We start from the raw sequence: 21839 nt of genomic DNA, 5'->3' as shown, positions 1-21839 counted from the left end.
GTTATGGACACTGTGGCCCATGTGCTCATGGGAGTTGAAGTTTCTATAAAGTTTTCTGATTGGTCCACTTTAAATTTGCTATTTTAATAAAGAGAAGAAAGGACTGCATAATCCTCGCCTCCGTCCTGACATAGAATTAAGAATATTCCAGTTTTTATCTAAAATCTTCTTAATCTTGAAGTTGAGAGGGAATGAGTGGTGACACATACCAATGTGTCTTCTTTTTTTCGTTGTGATCCTGCCAGTAGGGCCTCTTGGTTATAGTACCTAGCTCTCTTAAATGAGGTCCTGACTAGGCGTTTGGTTACCCCTGTCTAAGAGTCTCTGTTTGAGTTGTCCCCCATGTTTATCGTGTTCAGCTCTATTAGAAAAATTTTGTCTGACTCGAAGGAATGCTCCGAACGGGATGAGTCTTTTTGACTGTTAGGGTGGTAGCTATCGTGCTGTAGGATAGTATTCTTAGCGGTCGGTTTCCTGTAAAATCTAACCTCCACTATTCTTGTCTTTCCCGAAATCACTATATCAAGGACATCTACCTTCTGGTTGCTGTGGTTGGAAGTAAATCTAAAATTCTCGTCACTCAAATTCAGCCAGTATATGAAATCTGCTAAGCCTTGTTCATGACCTTCACAGACAAAGAAAATGTCGTCAATGAAGCGGCGCTACCTCTTAACAGTCTCAAAGAATGGCGCCGCTTCATTGAAGACATCCTTTCTCTCCCACTCCCCCATGAAGCTATACACTGGGAGCACATGAGGCTCCCATACTGGTACCCTTGATTTGTTGGTATAGATCTTTATGAAATTCAAAATAGTTGTTGCATAATACAAGTGCAAGGCACTCTAAAATAAACCTATCCGGTCCGTTTCCCTCTGTTCTACTCAAAAGGGCGGAGACTGACTCTATTGCCCTTTTTTGAGGTAGGTTTGTGCCTCTATGTCTAGGGTTACTAATATCTCTCGGTCTTGGTCAAATGGCTCTACTTCTATCTTGTTGATAAAATCACCTGTGTCCTTGATAAATGATGGATAGGTGAAAGTAAGGGGACAAAGAAAGGAATCCACATATGTTTGACACTGGCTCGGTGCTTGAGTTTATAGCTGAAATAATAGGACAAAGTGGTGGGTTCTCTGTGTTTTTGTGTGTCTTGGCTCCCAGTGTAGCGAATATCTTCATGGGGGAGTGGGAGAGAAAGTATGGCTTCAATGAAGCAACGCCATTCTTTGAGAATATTAAGACGTGGCGCCGCTTCATTGACGACATTTTCTTTCTCTAGGAAGGTCATGAATAAGGCTTAGTAGATTTCATTTCCTGGCTGAATTTGAGTGACGAGAATTTGAGATTTACTTCAAACAGCTATCAGATGGTAGAATTCCTTGATATAGTGATATCGGGAGAGACCAGAATACTGGAGGTTAGCTATTAAAGGAAACCAACCACTAAGAATACTATCCTACAGCACGATAGCTACCACCAAAACAGTAAAAAAGACTCAATCCCATTTGGAGAATTCCTTCAAGTCAGACGAAATTGTTCTAATACAGCTGAATACAATAAAAATGGGGGACACCTGAGAGACTCTTAGACAGGGGGTACCCCAAACACCTAGTCAGGACCTCATTTAAGAGAGCTAGGCACTATAACTGAGAGGCCCTACTGGTAGGATCACAACAAAAAAAAAGAAGACACATTGGTATGTGTCATTACTCATTCCCCTCTAAACTTCAAGATTAAGAAGACTTTGGATAAAAACTGGAATATTCCTTATGCTAGTGAGGAACAGGAACCAATAAACAGACCCACGTTAGCATACCGTTGAAATGCCAACTTCAAAGACAAATTGGTTCATTCAAGAGCCAGACCCAAGAAACCTAGAGCAGACTGATCTATCACGGGTCTACCTACAATACAAGGTAACCACAGATGTGGCACATGTGCAGCATGTGACACTGCTATTCTTACCACACAGTGGGCCTACAAAGGACGCACAGAAAAGCTATTGGACCATACAAATTGCAGGAGCCAGGACGCAATTTATCTCATCCTGTGCCCCTGCAATGAAGGATAGGTTGGAGAAACAGGAAGGGAGTTTTGCTTGCTCTACACTGAACATAGATCGGCAATTAAACACAAAAAACTGAGCGCACCCTTGGTGCAACATTGTATGCAACAGGCACACACAGAAAGACAACTGCGCTGGCTCATTTTAGAAAAGGTAAAAACAAAACCAGGAAAAAGTGAATCAGACACTCACAAAATGAGACCTATTAGATTTTCACTCTTAATTCGGTCAAAGAAGGATTAAATGAAGAGATATTATGGAAAATCAGTTAACAAGCAGATTTTTATCTGCATGCGCATTATTGACAAATATGCCGATAGTCAGCCACTGCATACTTCTTCGACATATCAGGCTCACTAAGGCAAATACTTAACACACTGTAATTCATAAGTAGATCTTTGCAAACGTTGTCTCATTTCCTCCCTTTCATACACAGTACGTGTCCTATAGTCACAAAATGAGACACATGATTAGGTAACATCTTTCTTTTTTTACAATATTGACTGTTTAGCGCTTAGCGTATTGGATCTGATTATACGAAACGTCCATCATGAAAATATAACTCCTCCCGCCCCCCTCCCCCCAAAGAATAATGGTCAGTACGTTAACACACTTGTAAATCTCTTTGTAGTCCCTCAGCGCCTGGCAGTTGTCATAAGAAAAATGAAGACAACCAAAACTTTTATTATCATTAATATTACAAAAAATGCAGGATTAGTGCAATAATACACTTTCGAATACCACCACGTTAAGATGGTGCTACCTTGAAGCTGCCGATTCACGGGGTTACAAGGTAGGACATCAGGTAGCACCATTCCAAGATGGCGGTCAAGGTTTCTACACAAACGGAAATACGTATCTGATGACGTGAGCTATGCGTTCTATACAAACTGGTGGTCGAGTACCAAACTCTCTCAGTTCGTGGCAAACAGACCGGCAAATGGGCAGGAGTTTGCAAATTGCTTCACCTCTATGAGAAGCAGACGCGAACGCTATGTTCTTAAATGTGGCAGTTTCATTGAGGTTTCACTGAAACATAAATATGCAAACAGGTAAACAGTTACAACCATGCGGAGTCAAATTAAAACCAAAAATCACCCACGTATTTAATTTGAGACCCGAGATAGGTTGCCATTTCAGAGTGACGGATATACGTACCACTGACTGGTATTTAGATGATGTAATGCAGTCCTTTTTTAAGTTTCTCGGTAACATATGTATGACAGCAAGAAAAGTGTTGCAACTAAGTGTAGTTAGACAAACTATACACGTACTGTTTTTTTCTTTTTGCTCCTAGATAGATAGAAATTTCCAAATGACTGTCAGACGTGATAAATAGGAGACATTCCGATTAGCATTCGGACAGTGTAGATCAGTACCTGTCCTCAAGAGGATGTACCTTCCGCATTCTGGATAGACATGAAATATGGGAGGAGATTAAGTAGATCACGGGGAAGCCCACATAAAAAGCATCATTTTTATAATCAATATAGTGATGCAGTTACTTATAGTGGATCATGGTGCAGCCCATGTAAAAAGCACCCTTTCTATAATCCATAAAGAGATGCGGTTACTTAGAGGTTTATACCACAAACGATAATCTATACTTAGAAGCAAAAATGAATCAACATCTCTCTGACCCATGTCTCAAAATCGTTGTGTAAAGACTCCCCACCACAGCCCAAGTATATCGGACTTATTGAACATTAACGCAATAAGCACAAGCTTGTGTTTTTGCGGAGTCTCGCTCCTATTTCTTCATTCTCAGGTTGAAGGTATAATATCACACCTGCTAATATACGCAGTATTGCAGAAGCGAATATGAAAGTATACATGCACATAAGTCCTAAGCATGGTGCAAGTGCATGGTGACAGTATCCAATTGTTTTGGCAAAAAACTCAGTGTCATGGTTTCTTGGTCCACATATACTTTGCGTTTCAACAATTTCAGTGATCATTATATAAACTACTCTAAAACGAGGTTTTTAGAAATAACCGCATCTCCCTCTTACTAATAAAATGGAGTCTGCATAAGGTAGAGGAAATTACCTTGTTAAAATCTTTTTCTTCCCCTTTTTCTCTCCAGATGCTGAACTTAAGGGCACTAGTTTACTCCAATCCTGTTTCTTCCCTTTTATTTTTTAGATCTTGATAACAAAACAGTAAATATTTATTGACCACTGATTGAAAAATTATGTGAGGACCGTGTATATCGGTTGGAACACCCACTGTTTGAAGCAAAGCCAAATTTAAAGCCCCAGTAAGGTTGAACAAAAGACAATAAGAGGTATAAAGATAGAGAGAATTAATCAAAATATGCATTCTTCAAACAACATGAAGATGACCGTATAAGATAACTAATTCTTCTTTATTACAGTAAACTAGTGACTGTTGGAACGTCAATGGCATTCAGGTGATGCCACACCCAATTCAACAGTAAAGACCAACACACAAAGAAAAACAAGAGGTAACATTATAGAGAGAACAAACACAAATGTTCATTCTTTGAATAAAGTGCAGATTAAAAGATAAGACGATATATTCCTGTCTATTACAGCGATCTAGTGACCAGGAGAGGTTGGAACACTAGTAACTAACATAGTGATTGTAACCACGTAGAATCTGAGAAAAATCAACCAGATTGTGAAGTCACAATAATATCCGGGCACGGCGCCAGTGGTTAGTCATTTTATTATAACATCAGCAGAACGAGCATGGGGGATATAAGGTGCAGAATAGATCACCTCACTTTATAGGATATGCAAGGCACTTTTCTTCACCTCTTTTCACATGCCCGGTGTGGAGCATTTGTTTCTTTTCGTTAATACTTTTATGTGAATAGGCTTAAAACTATATAACAGTAGAGACCGATTTAAAAAAATATAACCTTAATTAACTTTGTTACTGGGCGTCATAAATGATACGCATCCCCTGTTTTACTTTCAGATCCTCGCCCCTTCTTTTAATTATGCGCTGCATTTAAAGAAAATGAGTAAGCGGCCCTGATAAAGGTGGACTAAATAAATTGTATCCACTGAAACGTACGTCGGCCATGTTACCCTTCCAGCTGGTGGCAAAAACATGGAACATATCTCCCCATGTGTACATTAACTGCAAATACCAATTTGAAGCTGGAACTCCTAGTATAATTTGTGTAGTGTGTATGAGCATTTCTGGAATGTAATGATTGCATGAGAGGAGAGTGTATATGTGATATGACAGGGGGAGAAGTTCTTTCTTGATTGTATATATGTATGTATGTATGTATTGTATTTGTTCCAATGTGTATATTTGACCAGGAAAATTATCATGTTGCAGTATTAGGCATAAATGACAAAAGGAAAAAAAAATAGAGAAATTGTCAATAAAATATTTTTCTAAATAAAATAAAAACCGATCCATAAGAATCGATGTTTCTTTGTATACTGACTGTTATTTACAGCATCTATGGGATAGCCCAGCGGAGCAATATTTAGCCACATCTGACTTCGAGTTGTTCGAGTGGTAGGTGCTTTCGGGCATATATATTTACAGTCTTGTTTTCCCTTTTTCTCCCAGACTTCCAAATCAAGCAATAAAGGGTACCTTTTGTTCTTTGAAAGGTACTTTGTTTGTATTTATCTTCTGGCAGGCAGGCAGGCTCCTATCAGTGCAGTGCCCTTTCACGAGCACAGTGCTGGTTTTGCTTTCCCTCTCGTGTCTTCCCTCGCTCCTCCACCCCACTCTCTGGTGTCCCTCCCCCTCCCTTTCAATCAGTCAATGGGCTCTCTCCAGTTCCACATAAGTAATTTTCAAAACATATAGTTTAGAGCCTCTAAAGTGTTTGATATTATTTTATTTGCTTTTCCTGCCCGTTTCCAGTTGTATTCAGACTTTTCCTCTTGTCCTCTGTGATCAATGTCCTTATAGCACATAATGTCAAAACAAGTGAAAATTCTAGCCATGTCAATTAACAAGGGAACTACTTTTTTTTTTTTTTTTTTACAACAAACCAATCTCGTAGACATGTGCCTGTTTCAATTTTTTTGTTTGTAATTACAGTGTAATCTACAAATGTGTAAATGCGACTGTTTTAAAACTATAAGCCTGCCCTTCGCCGAAGAAAAATCATGAACGGGGCTTGGTGCTGTTTTTTTCCCCCCTGGCACAGTGAACTTGGATTTATTGTTGAGCTGCAGCTTGTTAATTGCTGTTAGTATTTCTTGATTTTCAAATACAAGGAATGTTTAACAAACAGAAAAAAACCACCTCCAAACTAATATAAAGCAATCGCTTCTGAAGCACAATCTTCCCTCCCCAGAACACGTCTACGGTATAATGTTTTGTAATATTGGAAATGCCAGAATGTAAAGAAAAGACGCTATATAATATTTTTTTCCAATTGCTCTTCTTTGAAGTTTGTCAATATACAAAATGAAGACAATATTCCGAGATATTTGCCGGTTCCGATACAACCCTCAACCATGCAACTTTTCGACATTAAGGGAGCACTGACCGGGCCGTTTCTAGACTAGAAAGAATGGGGAAAGTTTCATTTGTTTTATTGAAACGCGTTCTGTTCCAGGCTGATGGTGTGACGGCCAAACGAAGCACATAGGCTGTAAATGTGTAAACCGCCCCACCCGCAATCCCCCCACCCCGTAGGTACAGACTTCTTGAACCACTGAGCAGTTAAGTTATACGCTTCAAAATTAGAGATAAACCTTGACAAATTATGTAAAAAAAAAATGGACTTGCAGAACAGGTCAAAAGCTAACACAACTGTGTGTTTTAAAAAGTGCTCACACACCCTGTGAAGGAAGGTCCGTGGTACCCCTCCACCCCCGCCCGCACTTTACTGCCCAGGCTTTCTTGTGTTTGTTACTTTTGGGGCGACCTGCAAAGTGACCTTTCAACCCCCAAGGTGAACCGCTGTTGACTGACAGTGACACCAGCGCCTCTAGGGAGCCTGCCCCTGCACACTGTGTATGAAGGTGACCTGTCTTTCCGTGTTCCGGATTGGGGGGAGGAGGGGCGGGTAGCTTTCCCTGCAGAGGAGCTGAGGGCAGGAGAGGAGAAACAAATAAACATACTCTTCTTAACGTGTTTCATATTTATTCATGTTGCACCTTTTATGTGTGGTACTCAGCTGGCTGTTGGTCAGTATTATGTGCCTGTTTATATAGCTGTAACACTAGGCAACAGAGCCCTGTAAAGTACACGAATGGCTTCTCCATCTGGGTTAGCAGAGCTGTCTCTCAAACTTTGTTGAATTGTAGTGGTCTTTACATCGAGCTTCTCATAAGCCTTCTGATGCCTTAAGCACTTTCTTGATTGTTGGATAAGTAGGTCTGCAGCTGTTAAATTTATATAGAGCTTGGTAGTGCAGATGAGGACCCGTACAAATGTTACAGTCCAAATGTTGTAGGCATCAGAGATAGCTCTTAATTACAGAAATGATGCAAGTTGTCAGTGTGCAGCAGAGCTATTCCTTAGATATACAGCCAATGGATGTGTGCGATCCCGTATGATTCACTGATTACCCATAGAAACCCCTTACAGGTGTGGTATGTAATCTTACACTATTTTTAATTAGCATATATGTAAATAATTGCTCAACATTTACCAATGTCTTTCTTCTTGCTGCTTTAATGAGCAGGACACGGGTCTGCTCTTGTGAGATTCTCCATGGGGAGATGGTTGTTTCCCTGCCTTTTTCTCAAGCGCTAGTAGACGATGTTTACAATATGCAACCAACTTCAAAGTGATGGAAGAAATGCTTGAATTAATCCTGGCCACTGGCAATCACATGGAGCTGCATTCCTGTCAATCATTTTTCACCCATTATGCTACTTCAGAGAGCAGGCATATGCAAATCAGTGGCATCTCCAATAAGAACAGTCCACTGCGAGCTGCAAGGCCTGGTCCAGGTGAGGAAATAAACAGCCTGAGAATGGTTTCTACCTTGCTAGGCCTCGTCTATCGAGCACAAGTGCTGTGGCAGAGTGAGCATGGCATGGGACCCATGTCTAGAAAGAACCGCTGCCCTAGGATCACCTTGACTGAATCTCACCTTCTGGTGATCTGTCGGGATGCGTCCCAACCCATAGTTTTTCACCCTCTGTGTCACTCTAAACCGAGGCTGGCCATATGCAAATCCGACTTGTTCCTGGTCCTATAAGAATAGTCCTGCCCCACTGCTTTGCTAGTCCTCTGCAGACCACACATAGAGCACTGAATGCACACAATCGATACAAACAACACAATATTAGCTTTTGCCGAGCCAGGTGAAGTGGTGCAGATTTTAGATTAGTAAAATAGCATCCAAGCGCCCTAAAATAGGAAATAGACAAAAGCAAACCATGGCACGCTGTACTCTGGTTTCAGCTCCTACAAGTCGTGCAGCCATGGCCACTGAACCTAATTCAATAATGGAGACCACATTATGGGGCTTTGTTGATTATATTTTGTGGCAGGGATGGGCAGATAATTTCAAACTAGCTAGATATTAATGTCAGACCACATGGAATGTAGTTTGACTTTAAACTTGATTTAAGGTGCTGAGATAAAGAATGAAATCCAGGTTACTCAGTCAAGCCCCAAGGTATCATCATTCTGCCCAAGTGACACCAAAATTCACTTAAGGTACAAATATGAATTTTACAGTTTCTATCAACATTGAACTTATGTAATGTGTACTTGATACTTTGCAGAAAAGTAAAACTAATCCCGAAAGTGAACTGATGCTACAGGCCTGCACCTTAGATGCAGGGGTGTCTCAGGGTTACAAAGTGTTAAAGGCAGGGCTTTAAGTGGGATGGGTCTCACCGCGTCTGAGCACCAGCAGTTTTTTTAAAGGGGGCCTCGAAACTGGTCTCTATCGGACTCTGATGTGTGCCATGGCAGAGGCGGTCCATTTTTTCCCGGGCTGTAGTGGATGTCCTGTGCTCACACTCTTCAGTGCTCACTTCTCACTAGTGAAGAAATTACGGCATGACGTCATGCCAGGAATGCGTTGTGGGGAAGGGAAATCCATTAAAGAAAGTCATTTTCTCTCTGGATTTCCCTTCTCTTTTTGAAACTCCGGAGCAGCAACATTGTCGTGGTGTCACCAGGGCTTTAAGTGGAAGCTTTTTCAATATTATCTACAAGCCATAGTTGCTGTTTATTTATCTTATGCAACTAACAACTATTGAAAAAGCCAATAGTCCTTTTTTGTTGTTGGTATGATGTTACTAGTATCCTATATCTAGATGAAATGACAGAAACATCAAAATACAAGTCGGGCGCGAACTATACTAAGCACAGATCTTTAGCTTAAGTGTTTTAATCCACGCCCTTAAATACATTGGCCGTGCCCCCTTAAGAGACCCTCCAGTTTTTTCACCCCACTTAAAGCCCTGGTTAAAGGTATGCACCTAAGACAGCAAGGCTTTCTTTCAGGTTAATGAGATAATTGCGTGGGTACCAATAAGAGGTCAGCTATGCTTCAGGGTGCCCAGGAGTTAAAGGCTTGCACCTTAGACAGCAGGACTGTCCCTCATGTTACATTGATGATACAGAGAGTAAATCAGACCAGAACTGCCTCTCAGGATTCATGGTGGGCTAACGGCTTGCACCGTAGGTTGCAGGGTTTTCTCTCTGGTTACATAAATGATACGAAGGCTGTAAATGATAGTTTAATCACCTCTCGAGATACCCTGGCATTAAAGGCTTGCAGAACATGTTCCCGGGTTACATACGTAACACACACCAAGGTTAGATTTCAATGATATATTTAGGGAATATCAAATATTAAAGGCAGTCGCAATATACACAAATTCAATTGCAAAAAGGATTTAGGTGACTGTGGTGGAGAAGTGACGTGGTGATTAGTGATATAAACAGTACACAATATACAAGACAACAATGACAGTGCAATCAAAAAAGAAAAAAGGGGGAATTTTTTGTTTGTCCTTATGATTTTTGCACATATGATCCAGGATCCATTGAAGGGTTAAACTATGATCATTAGCGTTGTGCAGACATATATGGAGCGTTGACGTTTCGACTCTGTAGGTTGCGCAATTTATCCTTTTTGCAATTGAATTTGTATATATACATCCTTGAATATTTGATATTCCCTAAATGTATAATTGAAATCTTACCTTGGTGTGTGATATACTCTTTTTCTTAAATTATTGATGTGTGTTACAATTAAATTGTTTACTTCTTGAACATTTAAAAGCAATTGTAAATCCTGACAGAACCAATTGTTTTGTTTAACACTTATACCCAGGTTCTGAGGGACACTGGGACGCCCCATTATTATACATAGGTAACACAGCAGGTGCAGATGGGACAGCAGCGCTATCCCTCTGGATGCACAGGTGATGCAGAGAGATGCCTCCCTCCGTCGGGACATGGTTGCAGGCTGCTGTTCTGTTACTCATGCATGGAAGACCGCGCACCTCTCTCCTGCTGTTCCTGCTTCTACAAACGAGTGGTTTGTGGAGCCTCCCCCTCCTGAGGGGGGCTGGTCCACAGAGGCTGTAGGTGGGGTGTGTGCAGCGGCTACCGAGCGCTGGTGATGTGTTGCCGATGGGGTTCCTGCTCCACTGGCGTGACTGGCAGAACAGCACGGTGCCCCTCAGGGGCACTGACATGAGAGAGGGTTCCCTTCACTGCTCCACTTAGCAGTTCTTGGCCTCCGCATTAGACAGCAGTGCTATCTCTTGGCAGGGTAACGCTTAGACTGATTAAAGTTTTTCTCCTAGCAGAAGCAACAGAACTATCTCTCCTTGTGCATTGCTGGTCCATGAAGTAAGCAACAGCACTACCTCTACTTGTAACAAACGTGAAATGCCGATACTATCTTTCTCAGCAGCACACAGCTATCTTCGCGTTTTGTATCCGGCGCCAAGAGACGGTTTGTTCTGTTGTGTGCACTAAGTAAATTAGCTTACTTACGCATACTTGGATGTTTGCATGTTGGCTCGTTAAGGGAACGTTGTTCTCTGGATAGCAGACCTATCTTAAGCAGTAACATGCATGGCGAATTGAAGGAGTGTCGGCTGACTGTAAAGAGCTCAGCTGTCGCTCATTCTATAACACTTGTGCCTTGCTAAAGGAGCTTCGCTGAACTTAAGCAGCAGAGCTGCTTCTCAGTATGTAACACGTATGACTTGTTATTGCAGAGTAGAACGCTCTTGGTGTTTGACACTGTTGTAGCGGTCTAGTTGCTCGTCCCAAGAGATGACGCCCCGGAAGCACCTCCACACTATGTTCCACACTATGTATCACTCTCTGGCCGGAGAGCATAAATAAAGGTGCCGGAGTCGCTCGTGACTTCCGGCGCAGACCACTACCACTGAGTGTCTGTCGTGTTCATCAGCGCATGCTCCCCCTGCATGTGTAGCCCCTCCCGTTTAGCCTGCTGCCTTTCACTCAACTCAACCCCCACACTGGCGACGAGGATGGGATCCTATCACGTTCCAGACGGCAGTACCGAAGGAGCGACGCCTACCTGATGTGGAAAATCGAACCGGCAAGCGCCCAAGCCCAGCAGCGAAGAGGCTTGAGAGAAAGGCTCTCGTAATCGGCAGCCCCAGAGGTGAGAAGTGCATGATCTGGCCGGCGCCTATGAGTGCCTCAACTGTGGGCGACACCGCGCACAGTGATCGCCGAAGTCACGGTGCCGCCTGAAGTCCCTGCACCCCTGTGAGCTGTGCTCGCATACAGCTGCCATCAACGGCCAAACGAGCGTGAAATAACACACGCGAGGCCGCAAAGCAATAGACAAAGCCCGAGGGCTTACATTGCCGATGTCGGGCACGGCGCGAGCAACGTGGTGCCTAGCAGCCAGTTTTAAAACCTCACAGGCAAACAAGCATTGACAAAAACAACTGGTGGATGCACTCACTGAGCAGAAAAGGAAGAGAAGAATCAAAGCAACTCGCTTGGGGGGCCACAAACATTGCACGAAGAGAAGTACAACACCATCACAACAGCTAGAAAAATATCTGAAGACAAACAAGCACTGGCAAAATCAGCAGAACCTGGCATAAAGGCACACAAAGACACCCAGCAAGACGCGGGTGCGGCAAGAAAGTGAGGGGACACCATGTCGAACCCTGTGGCACTTAGCCAAACAGCAAGTGGCCCCACAGGTGCTACCACCTCCAGTGCACACCCAGATCACTGCACTCCCACCATTCAGTGAACTGATTGACCCTGCCACCGCATCACCAAGATGGAGCATGTGGGTTGGCCGTCTCGATAATTACTTCGTGGCAACAAGGGAGACAGAATGAGCAGTCAAAAGATCACTGCTGTTACATTTTGCCGGAGAAAAAATATACAAACTGTTATAGCATCTCCAGAATACTGGCGCGCCCAATGATTATGATGCTGCGGTAAAAGCTTTGAGCGCTCATTTTGACCCTCAACTCAATCACCACTATGAACGGTTCAAACTCAGACAAGCCAGACAGAGAGAGGGCGAGTCAATGGATACTTTTCATGCGCGTCTCAGAGAATTGGCGAGCACCTGCACTGAAGATAATCAGACCAAAGAGGTGACGGCACAGTTCATCCAAGGCTGCTGCAATAAGACGCTGCGGACGCTCATACTTTGACAACCCTGCATATCCTTAGAAGAAATATTGATTCTCGCCCGCTCATACGAATTATCAGACGCCCGAGCAACTGCAATGGAGACTGCGCTCAATAACCAAACTGAGCAACCAAGCAGCATCAAAACGGAGCAAGCCGACGCAATTTGCACACCATCTCGGGGTGGGCGAGGAAGATGACCTGCCAAAACGATGAGACGGACACAGTGTGGTTACTGCGGGAGAGAAGAGCACCCTCCAGATAGCTGCCCAGCGAGAGGGAAGACGTGCTCCAAGTGTGGCATCCCCAACCACTTCGTGAGCGTATGTCAAGGTGGTTTGCGGGACAGAGGCAACCCGGGGAGAAGAATATCGACAGGGGCCATAAGACATCTATAGCTAGAGGAACAAGAGCCCACTACGTCACGATCAACAAGAACATCCACTCGCAACCATCAACGCCTGGATGACTCCTTCACGGAAGAAGACGAAGAGTGCTACTTTGTGTCATTTGCAAGTGACCTCAAAAAGAAACGACGTCCGCAACCCAAGTGCAACATCGAGATTGATGGGTCCCCAGTAACTGGACTAATAGACACCGGAGCAACCGTTAACGTAATGGGGTCACAACACTACAAAAGGCTAAACCCGAGACCACCACTTACTCCATCCAAAATCAGGATTCTCACGTATGGGAGCCAAAAGCCACTTCCCCTGAAAGGAAAAATGACAGTACAAGTGAAATCAGAGACCCAAGAAGTAAAAACAGTGTTCCATGTTGTCGATAGAGAAGCAGACATACTAGTTGGAAGTCACACCGCTGAAGACCTCAACTTAATTGCGTTTGCAAATGCAGTGAAGCTCCTCCAGACAGATGACATTCTGGATCTGTTCCCACAATTGTTTAAAGGATTAGGGAATATAAGGAGACCACCAATAAAACTGCATACTGATAAGGCAGTGCAACCTGTTGCACTCAGACACCGACAAATCCCTTTTCATCTCCTGCCATTGGTAAAGCAAGAACTCCTGAAGCTTGAACAACAAGGGGTAATTGAAAAAGTAACATGTCCAACTCCGTGGGTATCCCCCATGGTGATTTCTGAGAAAACAAAGCAGCCAGGGAAGATCCCGATCTGCATTGATATGAGGATGTCCAACCAAGCCATAAAACAAGAGAGACACTTAACACCAACGGTTGATGATATTCTAGCTGACCTCAATGGCTCACAGTGGTTCTCGAAGTTAGATCTAAACGCTGGTTATCAACCGAAACTAGCAGAGGAAAGCAGGTACATTACTACGTTTTCAACCCACCTGGGGCTTTGTTGGTACAAGAGACTGAATTTTGGAATATCTTCCGCTTCAGAGATATTTCAGAACGCTGTGAGGGAAATCCTATCAGGCCTCCAAGGCGTCCTTAACGTAAGTGACGATATCCTTATTCACTCCAAAACTCTGAAGACCACCACCGAAGACTCCGAGCCACGCTCCAGCGGCTGGTAGAACATGGCGTGACTCTTCACAAAGAAAAATGCCCATTCTTCCGCAAAACGATTGACTTCTTTGGGCATGTGTTTAGTTCGGATGGGGTCAAAGTAGATCCCAGGAAGTCCCAAGCAATTCACCTCGCTCCCGCTCCAACCAATGCTCCTGAGGTAAAAAGTTTTCTAGGGATGGCGACATACTGCGGGCGATTCATCCCAAACTTGGCAACAATTGCAGAACCGCTGCGCAACCTTACAAAGAAAGAAACTCCCTGGAAATGGACATCTGAGGAAGACAAAGCTTTCAAACAAATAAAGTCTGCTCTATTAGATAGTACAACTATGGCCTACTTTGACACCACTCGCCCCAAGGAGTTGCTGGTAGATGCCAGCCTGGTAGGCCTAGGGGCCCTACTCACCCAAGAGACTGAACTAGGAACCTGGGTCCCTTTAGCTTTTGCAAGTAAAGCGCACACGGCAACAGAATCCCGGTACTCTCAAATAGAGCTAGAAGCACTGGCCATCAAATGGGCATGCAACCACTTTCATTTATATGTGAGTGGCCACCCCTTTCGAGTCATCACAGACCATCAACCTCTTCTCCCCTTGTTCAAGGGGACAGCGCCTCACCCACCCCGAGGATCGAAAGGTGGGCCATCCAATTGCAACATTACCAGATGGAACTAATATATCGACCAGGCGCAAAGAATCCTGCTGACTTTTTATCTCGCCACCCAGCGATGGCAACTGACACAGACGGTGCTCAAGAGACAAAGACGGAGGAGTTCGTCAACATGGTCGCCCAGTGGTTGTGTCTGCGAGCCCTCTCAATAGAGGAAGTAAAGACACACATGGACAAAGACCCGATCCTCCAACGAATAGCTGACGCGTTAAAAGAAGGATCCTGGGACGGGTTCCTTAAAAACTTGGGTGGAATGAAACAGACCGACCCTCCTAGGAAAATTTTGGAAGATTCGCAATGAACTCAGTTCCGCAGAGAATGGAATCATACTAAGGGGATCACGCGTCGTCATACTGCAAAGTCTGCAAGAACGAGCGACAATCCTCGCACATGAGGGTCATCAAGGTATCGGGAGAATGAAGTCAAGAATGAGGGAAAAAGTGTGGTTCCCAGACCTGGAGGACAGCGTAGACAGTGTCGTACGTAACTGCAGAGCTTGTCAAATCACAAGCAATGCCGAGGCCCCAGCACCGGAGATCACCGAAGATCCAGCCCCATCGCCATGGTTGTGGGTGAGACTTGATTTCAGATATTTCCCCGACGGGAGAGTCACAGCTGTTCTCATCGACAGTTACACTAAATATCCTATCGTCGAGGTCTTGTAATCCACAGCGTTTACCAATCTACAACCAGTCTTGGAAAAGTAATTTGCTCTGTTTAGTCTGCCACACGTCATTAAGACCGACAATGGACCCCCTTTCCAAGGCAGTGAGTTCAAAGACTTCTTGGCACAAGTAGGAGTCCAGCATCACTGCATCACCCCTCAGTGGCCACAAGCCAATGGTGAAGTCGAACGGTTCATGCGTACCACCAACAAAATACTGCTCATAGCGGTGGCCGAAAACACAGATCCGGAAGTTGCTCTACAACGGTTTCTGAGAGAATACCGCAGCACACCCCACTGCACCACCCAATGGTCCCCATGGGCACTGATGCTGAAAGGACCTCGGCGAGACATGCTACCCATGGCTGACAACTGGAGGCAGGAACCGTATGACCCAACGGGTGCTCAAGCAAAACGACAGAAGACCAACGACAAGGCAAGTCATCGACGGCGGGCAAAAGTCTGTGTAATGACGCCTGGGTGTCCCGTGTTGCTACGGAGTTGGTGGAGCGGAGGGAAATTCCGAACTCCATATGTGGAGTGTAAAGTCAACCAACGGAACCGCAGTCACTGCAGAAAGAGATGCCGAAACCGTAACGAGAAACATTTCATGGTTCAAAAGAGTTCCGTGTCCAGTCAGAACATCCCGAGGCATAGGACAGTCAAGAACTGCCAAGTCGCAACTGGCTGAGGCTGAATGCACCTCTGGTGATACCCTATGTCAAAGTCCGGTAAAGTCACCACCTCGAGAAGACACCGGTCTCGAGGACACTGTTAACAATCAAGAATCGATAAGTCATCGGCAAGAACAAGAAGGCCGCCGACACCCGTACGATCTCAGGCGGAATCCCCGGCCTAGTAAGAGACTAGCCGATTATGTATGGTGAAACCTATTTTCTGTTAATTGTTTGAAAGACCAATTTTGGATGGGATGTAGCAGTCTAGGTGCTCGTCTTAAGAGATGAAGCCCCGGAAGCACCTCCACATTATGTATCACTCTCTGGCCAGGCTTGGCCAGAGAGCATAAATAAAGGTGCCGGAGTCGCTTGTGACTTCCCGCGCAGACCACTACCACGGAGTGTCTGTCGTGTGTTCATCAGCGCGTGCTCCCCTGCATGTGTAGCCCCTCCCGTTTAGCCTGCTGCCTTTCACTCAACTCAACCCCCACAATTGGGAGCTTGTTTTTGTTGTGACATGAAACGGCACAAGCACAAGCGTGGCATGGTCCTTTTATGTCTGCAGCTACAGGCTCCGTGCCCGGTTCCTAAGGGGTCCTTATTCGTCCTATGTGCAGCCACGCCCGTTTTCCCCTTCTGATATCCTGGGATAAGGCAGTGCTGCTGAGGTCATTTGATTGGCGTTGGAAGTGGCGGTGTTGCAGCGAGGGAAAGGCAGTTATACATGGACTGCTTGTGGCTTCATACAAACTACCCCAACCCTAAACCATTTAGAGCTCAATAATTCAGAGCAGTTCCTTTGCCTATCTGCTACTAGCTAGCTCTAACCCACCAGGCACTATGTGAGTCGTGACACACTGCACCGCACACCTTTTTTCCCCTGGCTGTACCTCCTCTCGCCTTCCCTTACTTTGTAAGGCTCTGGCTGGCCACGTTAACTCATCGGTGAGATATGCCTCTGCCCCTTCTCTCCCTCTAAGTTGTGCATTAATGTATTTGTTTCTCCTGTTGTATCTTTATTGAACTCATTGTCGTACTTTATTCTTTGCCTCTTCTATTGTCAGTGGCACAGGTTCCTGGCACATTGGCAGCTGTCCTCTAGCTGGGGAAGATTTTGTTAGTCATTTTGTACCAACTGCACTAGTTAATCTCTTTCGGTGGCGTTTAATGTCTGTAAAAGCTGACAGAATCACGTATTTGCTAGATTTAGTAATATTTAAAGTGTTTCTTGAAGGTTTGACCCTCCAGAGTATTCTGGACTGATTTATTCCGTAATTTCTCATATCCCTCTTTCCTAATCCTTCTGTTTAGCTTGAACCGTTGAAAGCTGCCCATTCTACCTTGGATTGGTCACCAGGGTGTAGATGTTCTTCGTATCTGTACCTAAACGGGTTAGACTAGGCCACAAGTCTTGACTCCCTCATCATTTGCCTTCTCACAGAGCAAGAAATGCAGCACAGGCATACCCTCTACTGTCCTGGCAACGGCTGCATTTTCGACCTCCCTAGCGGTGCTTCTAGCACCCTGTCCATACTGTGTCTCATACTTTGGAGCAGGTTGAGGTGTTTGTTTTAACTGTACAGGTTCCATTCTGCAGCTGTGCAGTTTTTAGTATGACATTGTACTCTTAAGACTTGCTTCAGAGAGTTTGGTAGTTGTGCTGATGTTTTCTACTCTACAGCAAATTAAAACAGTGTTAAAGTGTATATAGGAGCTGGTGATTCTCCACGAAAGTATAGCAGTTCCCTCTAGCCACTCTTTGTCTTGAATTTAACAAAACCTTTTTGTACACCCAGGTAAATTTATTCTAATGAGCTAGATTAAAATCTTTACTGGTCTCACAGAACCATTACTATCTTTAAAGAGAGACGGGCCAAGACTTGGAACCTATTGTCACTAGCTTATTGATCATTTGTTGGTCATTGTAGGCATCATTCATGATTCATAGTGTTTTTCCATTGCCACCATTTTGTGGTGAAATGTATCCTTTTTAGGTTGCAGCCTATCAGACAGCGCAGCTGTCTCATTTTCTAAAGACATCTCGGGGATTTTTAGAAAGCTGACCTAGAAATGCATTCCTCCCATTGATTACCATTGGCTTTGTTTTGTAAGTCACATTTTATGGCTTTCTATTTCCTAGCTTTATTTGCTTTAGGCTCTCGAGGTTCAGGTCATCCCTACAGGTGCCTGAACTGTGTTTACTGTATTCTTCCACAAATTCCCTCTCTGTAAATAGGCTTTTAAATCTTGTTCTTATCTTGTCACATTTGCTATGCATTCAAAGACCAAGGTCAAATTTCATGTACTTGCTTCCAAGGGCTCTTGTTTACTTTTATTTCTCTGACTTCAAAGTGAGAGGATTTATGTGACAATCTTGCTGGATACTGATGGTAGGAAAGAGGGTTTTTTTTCCAGTACGCACCAACATTTAAATGAACTGTGTAAATATTTCAGAATATATCAATATCAGGAACACAAATGAAACACTTTTGTTACTTCTGAAGTGCATTGAAAGCAAATAATTTAATATGATCAAAACACTAGGTTATACAATTTCCACATGTTTTTGTTTGTGCACTGTATAGTTTTATTAACAAAACTGTATGTGTGTACAAATGTAATAGTTGTTTCAATTGCAAATGTGTTGGCTGCAAAGGCAGAACGCTACCATGGCATGCATACTCTGCTTTACGCCACTCTTCACCACTGCGCACTACTCTGCACAACTCCATTCTACGCCATTGCTCTCTATGCCACTTCACACTATGCTTCTCTACTCTACTCTGTACTACTCTACTCTATGCCAACACTGCATTCTATGCCAATACTCTCTACGTCAATGCACTTTACTCTGTAAAACTGAACTCTATTTTCCTTCACACTACGCCAGTCCACACCTCACTCTAAAACTGAACTCTACACCACTTTACGCCATTACATTCTAAGCCACTCTACGGAACTGCAGTCTACCCTGCACCACTCCAATTCACTCTAGTCTGAAACAATCTACTCTGTTCCACTGCACTCTACTCTGCATTACTGGTACTCTACGCCACTATTTTGTATGCCACTACTTTGCACCACTGTACTCTCTGCCACTTTACTCTGCACTCTATTCCACTGCACTATACTCTACTCTGCACTACTCTGTGCTACGCTACACTGTACTTACTATTCTACTCCTTTGCACTCTATGCCACTTGACTGTACTCTGCGCCGCTCCACTCTACGCCACTCCACACTACTATGCACCACTGCATTCTATGCCACTGAATTTAATGGCACTAGTCTCAATGCCACTGCACTTTGCGCCACTATTCGCTGCAACACTTGAGGTACTGGGTTTTTAAGAACCGGCAACCCAGCGGTGTCAGGGTACACCCAGAGACCTCGGGTTCTTCCCTGATCCAGACCACAGAAACTCAGAGTCTTCTAGGTGAAGTCAAAGATCGATTTTATTGGCTGCAACCAAGGTAACAAGTGTCCTAGAAGTACAACACATGGGGAAGTATATTCTCAGGAGACTGCTCGAATTTACAAAGTCAGGCTTCTCTCTTTATACAGAATATTCAGCTTCAGGCAAACATTCTTCGAATTTGCAATATATCATTTAAAGTTCTTGGTTACAAAGGAAAAGCAGAGTCATGATGACATGTACATATTTCACGTCGTGCTGCCCACAACAAATCACCCGGTAAGGCCCAACATTTCATCAGATATCGGTGGACCCCCAATAAAACAGGCACCCCCCCTCCATAAAGTAAGTGAAGCAAAAAGAGTAGAGACAGATGGGAGCAAGATACGGCAGGTGTGCGCGCTGAAATGGTTTTATGGCTTGTTGAGCCTTGATGCTATCTTGTTCGGCCACTGGGAGGGGAACTGACCTAACTAGTTCAGCCTGGGGCAATGGTTCCAACTTGCACAGGTCATAGGAAAGTCGATTAAGGAGTATGTGTCCTTGTGGAATTGAATTCAGCTGGATTAAGGCCTATGTAAAGGGCAACACACAAGATGGCTGTCGTATATAAAATGGAAGCCAAGGGTTCAGAACGTTGATGACGATTTCGAGGTGAAATCGTCACTCGAGTATGCTGAAAATATTTATACATGGTGTGCTCGTCATTCTCGGTCCTTTGATACCAAATTGGTCATGTTTCGATGAAGTTTAATTCTCGAGTCCAGAATGATTACACGAGTCCAGAAGTTTCAGAACCACAAACTCTCCTTTTGCCCTTACATAGGCAATTAATCTATCCTCATGCTAATCTGAGTCCAGATCTATATTTCTAAAGTCATTGAGATGTTGCTGTAACATCATTCTAGTACTCAGTTCATCTCTTGATACAGGCTTCCTTACACATGATGTAACACAGAGGCCACATATTGCAGGAGCACACTGTATGCACAGACAGAACAGGAAAAGAATGGCCAAGACCATCAGAATTTTCCATCCCCAGGCGGATATCAGTTCCCAGAACCATCCCATTAACGACCAATCTCCTTTATCCACATGAATAGATTCGGAAATCTTATGTAGTTTGTAGATGGCCTGGTACACCGTTGGTGCGTTATCAGGGATGAAGATACAGCAACTAGATTGGATCAATCTGCATACCCCACCTCGGTCTGCAAGTATGACATCTAATGCGACCCTGTTCTGAAGGGTCATAAGACGATCCGACTGGAGCTCAGCAGTCAGGTTACTAAGGGCACCAGTAGTTTCTATCACGGTGGACTCAACTACCCTTGTCAATTGCCTTATGTTTCTGCTGTTAGCCATGGATCCCCAGAACGGCAGAAAACCCTTTGCAAAGTCCCCAAATTCTTGACCTGCAGTGTCTTCTTCACTCAAGACTCCTCTAACTATCCTTGTCCTGTGGTAATCTGCCGCTGCTGTGTAGGTGGGAGGCAACAGAAATGAAACAAAACATGAACCCGAAAAGTCAGGGGGCAACCATGTATAGGCTCTATCATGGCAGATGAAATAAGTACCCTTAGCTGCTAAAGACGCAGGGGAAGTCTGAGATCCAAAAACATACGTTTCAGTACAGACACTCTTCCCTAACTGAGCCCTGGGATTCGTGCCATTACCTTGCAGACACAGATGACCCTGATGGGGTACAATCCAATTCGGGGAGGATCTCTTAGCTTGCTGTTTCTCACTCAGAGTAGCTCCATATCCAGTCATGTTCCATCCTATGTATGCCAGTGTCTCATCTCTAGGGATAGTCTCATAAGAAATACCTTCCTTAATCATGTCTACTATACCCTTGACTAGAGCACTTTTTCTAGGATTGTCTGTTACAGAACGTAGGGGGTAGATTTCGTGTGCATATATGAACATTGTCCTATATGCCCATACAGAACCATTGTGACTGAATGGCAGGACCAGATAAGGGATACCTTTATCCGTGGTGTGAGGCATAAGACCGCACACCCAACAGTTAGTTGTGTTCATTACAAGTTGGTGTTGGTGTAACAACTGAACAAAGGAGTTATTAATGAACTCCAATCTCCTATTGGATTCATGGTCAGGAAGGGGGTGGAAAGAATGAGAGAAAACAGTAGGAGGAGGTATGGGTGATGCAGTGGGTGCAAATGTTACACGAAAAGAGAATAAAACATATCTTATTAAAAATACCATTACACTAAATAGCATAAAAATGCACAATATTATAAAACTTTTCTTTGTCATC

This window comes from Lissotriton helveticus, chromosome 6 (assembly GCF_964261635.1).
Source record: "Lissotriton helveticus chromosome 6, aLisHel1.1, whole genome shotgun sequence".
In the NCBI taxonomy this organism is placed as follows: Eukaryota; Metazoa; Chordata; class Amphibia; order Caudata; family Salamandridae; genus Lissotriton; species Lissotriton helveticus.
The sequence above is the reverse complement of the archived record's forward strand: the minus strand, read 5'-3'. Positions refer to the sequence as shown.